Consider the following 7,706-nt stretch of genomic DNA (forward strand, 5'->3'; position numbering starts at 1 on the left):
ACCACCACCAGTGACACCTGCACTACACCACCACTACCAGTGACACCTGCACTACACCACCACCAGTGACACCTGCACTACACCACCACCACCAGAGACACCTGCACTACACCACCACCAGTGACACCTACACTACACCACCACCACCAGAGACACCTGCACCACACAACAACCACCAGAGACACCTACACTACACCACCACCACCAGTGACACCTACACTACACCACCACCACCAGTGACACCTGCACTACACCACCACCACCAGTGACACCTACACTACACTACCACCACCAGTGACACCTACACTACACCACCACCACCAGTGACACCTGCACTACACCACCACCACCAGTGACACCTACACTACTCCACCACCACCAGAGACACCTGCACTACACCACCACCACCAGTGACACCTACACTACACACCACCACCAGTGCAACCCCACCAGAGACACCTACACTACACCACCACCACCAGTGCACTACCCACCACCATCAGTGACACCTACACTACTCCACCACCACCAGAGACACCTGCACTACACCACCACCACCAGTGACACCTACACTACACCACCACCACTAGTGACACCTACACTACACCACCACCAGTGACACCTACACTACACCACCACCACCAGAGACACCTACACTACACCACCACCACCAGAAACACCTGCACTACACCACCACGACCAGTGACACCTGCACTACACCACCACCACCACCACCAGTGCCACCTACACTACACCACCACCACCAGAAACACCTGCACTACACCACCACCACCAGTGACACCTACACTACACCACCACCACCAGTGACACCTACACTACACCACCACCACCAGAGACACCTACACTACACCACCACCACCAGTGACACCTACACTACACCACAACCACCAGTGACACCTACACTACACCACCACCACCAGTGACACCTACACTACACCACCACCAGAGACACCTGCACTACACCACCACTACCAGTGACACCTACACTACACCACCACCACCAATGACACCTACACTACACCACCACCACCAGTGACACCTACACTACACCACCACCACCAGTGACACCTACACTACACCACCACCACCAGAGACACCTACACTACACCACCACCACCAGTGACACCTACACTACACCACCACCACCAGTGACACCTACACTACACCACCACCACCAGTGACACCAACACTACACCACCACCACCAGTGACACCTACACTACACCACCACCACCAGTGACACCTACACTACACCACCAACACCAGTGACACCTACACTACACCACCACCACCAGTGACACCTACACTACACCACGACCACCACCACCAGTGACACCTGCACTACACCACCAGAGACACCTACACTACACCACCACCACCACCAGTGACACCTGCACTACACCACCACCACCAGTGACACCTACACTACACCACCACTACCAGTGACACCTGCACCACACCACCACCACCATTGCCACCTACACTACACCACCACCACCAGACACACCTACACTACACCACCAGAGACACCTACACTACACCACCACCACCAGTGACACCTACACTACACCACCACCACCAGTGGCACCTACACTACACCACCACCACCACCAGAGACACCTACACTACACCACCACCACCACCAGAGACACCTACACTACACCACCACCACCAGTGACACCTACACTACACCACCACCACCAGTGACACCTACACTACACCACCACCACCAGTGACACCTACACTACACCACCACCACCAGAGACACCTACACTACACCACCACCACCAGAGACACCTACACTACACCACCACCACCACCAGAGACACCTACACTACACCACCACCACCAGAGATACCTACACTACACCACTACCACCAGAGACACCTACACTACACCACCACCACCAGAGACACCTACACTACACCACCACCACCAGAGACACCTACACTACACCACCACCACCAGAGACACCTACACTACACCACCACCACCAGAGACACATGCACTACACCACCACTACCAGAGACACCTGCACTACACCACCACCACCAGAGACACCTACACTACACCACCACCACCAGTGACACCTGCACTACACCACCACCACCAGTGACACCTACACTACACCACCACCACCAGTGACACCTACACTACACCACCACCACCAGAGACACCTACACTACACCACCACCACCAGTGACACCTGCACTTCACCACCACCACCAGTGACACCTAAACTACACCACCACCAGTGACACCTACACTACACCACCACCACCAGTGACACCTGCACTACACCACCACCACCAGTGACACCTGCACTACACCACCACTACCAGTGACACCTGCACTACACCACCACCAGTGACACCTGCACTACACCACCACCACCAGAGACACCTGCACTACACCACCACCAGTGACACCTACACTACACCACCACCACCAGAGACACCTGCACCACACAACAACCACCAGAGACACCTACACTACACCACCACCACCAGTGACACCTACACTACACCACCACCACCAGTGACACCTGCACTACACCACCACCACCAGTGACACCTACACTACACTACCACCACCAGTGACACCTACACTACACCACCACCACCAGTGACACCTACACTACTCCACCACCACCAGAGACACCTGCACTACACCACCACCACCAGTGACACCTACACTACACCACCACCACCAGTGACACCTACACTACACCACCACCACCAGTGCCCCCTACACTACACCACCACCACCACCAGAGACACCTACACTACACCACCACCACCAGAAACACCTGCACTACACCACCACCATCAGTGACACCTACACTACTCCACCACCACCAGAGACACCTGCACTACACCACCACCACCAGTGACACCTACACTACACCACCACCACCAGTGACACCTACACTACACCACCACCAGTGACACCTACACTACACCACCACCACCAGAGACACCTACACTACACCACCACCACCAGAAACACCTGCACTACACCACCACGACCAGTGACACCTGCACTACACCACCACCACCACCACCAGTGCCACCTACACTACACCACCACCACCAGAAACACCTGCACTACACCACCACCACCAGTGACACCTACACTACACCACCACCACCAGTGACACCTACACTACACCACCACCACCAGAGACACCTACACTACACCACCACCACCAGTGACACCTACACTACACCACCACCACCAGTGACACCTACACTACACCACCACCACCAGTGACACCTACACTACACCACGACCACCACCACCAGTGACACCTGCACTACACCACCAGAGACACCTACACTACACCACCACCACCACCAGTGACACCTGCACTACACCACCACCACCAGTGACACCTACACTACACCACCACTACCAGTGACACCTGCACCACACCACCACCACCATTGCCACCTACACTACACCACCACCACCAGAGACACCTACACTACACCACCACCAGAGACACCTACACTACACCACCACCACCAGTGACACCTACACTACACCACCACCACCAGTGGCACCTACACTACACCACCACCACCAGAGACACCTACACTACACCACCACCACCAGTGACACCTACACTACACCACCACCACCAGTGACACCTACACTACACCACCACCACCAGTGGCACCTACACTACACCACCACCACCAGAGACACCTACACTACACCACCACTACCAGAGACACCTACACTACACCACCACCACCAGTGGCACCTACACTACACCACCACCACCAGTGGCACCTACACTACACCACCACCACCAGAGACACCTACACTACACCACCACTACCAGAGACACCTACACTACACCACCACCACCAGTGCCACCTACACTACACCACCACCACCAGAGACACCTACACTACACCACCACCACCAGTGACACCTACACTACACCACCACCACCAGTGACACCTACACTACACCACCACCACCAGAGACACCTACACTACACCACCACCACCACCAGAGACACCTACACTACACCACCACCACCACCAGAGACACCTACACTACACCACCACCACCAGAGATACCTACACTACACCACCTACCACCAGAGACACCTACACTACACCACCACCACCAGAGACACCTACACTACACCACCACCACCAGAGACACCTACACTACACCACCACCACCAGAGACACCTACACTACACCACCACCACCAGAGACACCTACACTACACCACCACCACCAGTGACACCTACACTACACCACCACCACCAGTGACACCTACACTACACCACCACCACCAGTGACACCTACACTACACCACCACCACCAGTGACACCTACACTACACCACCACCAGAGACACCTGCACTACACCACCACCAGTGACACCTACACTACACCACCACCAGTGACACCTACACTACACCACCACCACCAGTGACACCTGCACTACACCACCACCACCAGTGACACCTGCACTACACCACCACTACCAGTGACACCTGCACTACACCACCACCAGTGACACCTGCACTACACCACCACCACCAGAGACACCTGCACTACACCACCACCAGTGACACCTACACTACACCACCACCACCAGAGACACCTGCACCACACCACAACCACCAGAGACACCTACACTACACCACCACGACCAGTGACACCTGCACTACACCACCACCACCACCACCAGTGCCACCTACACTACACCACCACCACCAGAAACACCTGCACTACACCACCACCACCAGTGACACCTACACTACACCACCACCACCAGTGACACCTACACTACACCACCACCACCAGAGACACCTACACTACACCACCACCACCAGTGACACCTACACTACACCACCACCACCAGTGACACCTACACTACACCACCACCACCAGTGACACCTACACTACACCACCACCAGAGACACCTGCACTACACCACCACTACCAGTGACACCTACACTACACCACCACCACCAGTGACACCTACACTACACCACCACCACCAGTGACACCTACACTACACCACCACCACCAGTGACACCTACACTACAACCACCACCACCCAGAGACACCTACACTACACCACCACCACCAGTGACACCTACACTACACCACCAGTGACCCTACACTACACCACCACCACCAGTGACACCACACTACACCACCACCACCAGTGACACCTACACTACACCACCACCACCAGTGACACCTACACTACACCACCACCACCAGTGACACCTACACTACACCACCACCAACAGTGACACCTACACTACACCACGACCACCACCACCAGTGACACCTGCACTACACCACCAGAGACACCTACACTACACCACCACCACCACCACCACCAGTGACACCTGCACTACACCACCACCACCAGTGACACCTACACTACACCACCACTACCAGTGACACCTGCACCACACCACCACCACCATTGCCACCTACACTACACCACCACCACCAGAGACACCTACACTACACCACCAGAGACACCTACACTACACCACCACCACCAGTGACACCTACACTACACTACCACCACCAGTGGCACCTACACTACACCACCACCACCAGAGACACCTACACTACACCACCACCACCAGTGACACCTACACTACACCACCACCACCAGTGACACCTACACTACACCACCACCACCAGTGGCACCTACACTACACCACCACCACCAGAGACACCTACACTACACCACCACTACCAGAGACACCTACACTACACCACCACCACCAGTGACACCTACACTACACCACCACCACACAGTGGCACCTACACTACACCACCACCACCAGAGACACCTACACTACACCACCACTACCAGAGACACCTACACTACACCACCACCACCAGTGCCACCTACACTACACCACCACCACCAGACACACCTACACTACACCACCACCACCAGTGACACCTACACTACACCACCACCACCAGTGACACCTACACTACACCACCACCACCAGAGACACCTACACTACACCACCACCACCAGAGACACCTACACTACACCACCACCACCACCAGAGACACCTACACTACACCACCACCACCAGAGATACCTACACTACACACTACCACAGAGGACACCTACACTACACCACCACCACCAGAGACACCTACACTACACCACCACCACCAGAGGACACCTACACTACACCACCACCACCAGAGACACCTACACTACACCACCACCACCAGAGACACATGCACTACACCACCACTACCAGTGACACCTGCACTACACCACCACCACCAGAGACACCTACACTACACACCACCACCAGTGACACCTGCACTACACCACCACACCAGTGACACCTACACTACACCACCACCACCAGTGACACCTACACTACACCACCACCAGAGACACCTGCACTACACCACCACCAGTGACACCTACACTACACCACCACCAGTGACACCTACACTACACCACCACCACCAGTGACACCTGCACTACACCACCACCACCAGTGACACCTGCACTACACCACCACTACCAGTGACACCTGCACTACACCACCACCAGTGACACCTGCACTACACCACCAACAGTGACACCTACACTACACCACCACCAGTGACACCTACACTACACCACCACCACCAGTGACACCTGCACTACACCACCACCACCAGAGACACCTGCACTACACCACCACCAGTGACCCTACACTACACCACCACCACCAGAGACACCTGCACCACACCACAACCACCAGAGACACCTACACTACACCACCAACACCAGTGACACCTACACTACACCACCACCAACCAGTGACACCTGCACTACACCACCACCACCAATGACACCTACACTACACCACCACCACAGTGACACCTACACCTACCCACCACCACCAGTGACACCTGCACTACACGACCCCCATCAGTGACACCTACACTACTCCACCACCACCAGAGACACCTGCACTACACCACCACCAGAGACACCTGCACTACACCACCACCACCAGTGACACCTACACTACACCACCACCACCAGTGACACCTACACTACACCACCACCACCAGTGACACCTACACTACACCACCACCAGTGACACCTGCACTACACCACCACCACCAGTGCCACCTACACTACACCACCACCACCAGAGACACCTACACTACACCACCAAAAACACCTGTACTACACCACCACCATCAGTGACACCTACACTACTCCACCACCACCAGAGACACCTGCACTACACCACCACCACCAGTGACACCTACACTACACCACCACCACCAGTGCCACCTACACTACACCACCACCAGTGACACCTACACTACACCACCACCACCAGTGCCACCTACACTACACCACCACCACCAGTGCCACCTACACTACACCACCACCACCAGAGACACCTACACCACACCACCACCACCAGAGACACCTACACCACACCACCACCACCAGAAACACCTGCACTACACCACCACGACCAGTGACACCTGCACTACACCACCACCACCACCACCACCAGTGCCACCTACACTACACCACCACCACCAGAAACACCTGCACTACACCGCCACCACCAGTGACACCTACACTACACCACCACCAGTGCCACCTACACTACACAACCACCACCAGAAACACCTGCACTACA

Source organism: Procambarus clarkii, chromosome 53 (genome assembly GCF_040958095.1).
Source record: "Procambarus clarkii isolate CNS0578487 chromosome 53, FALCON_Pclarkii_2.0, whole genome shotgun sequence".
NCBI classification, from domain to species: domain Eukaryota; kingdom Metazoa; phylum Arthropoda; class Malacostraca; order Decapoda; family Cambaridae; genus Procambarus; species Procambarus clarkii.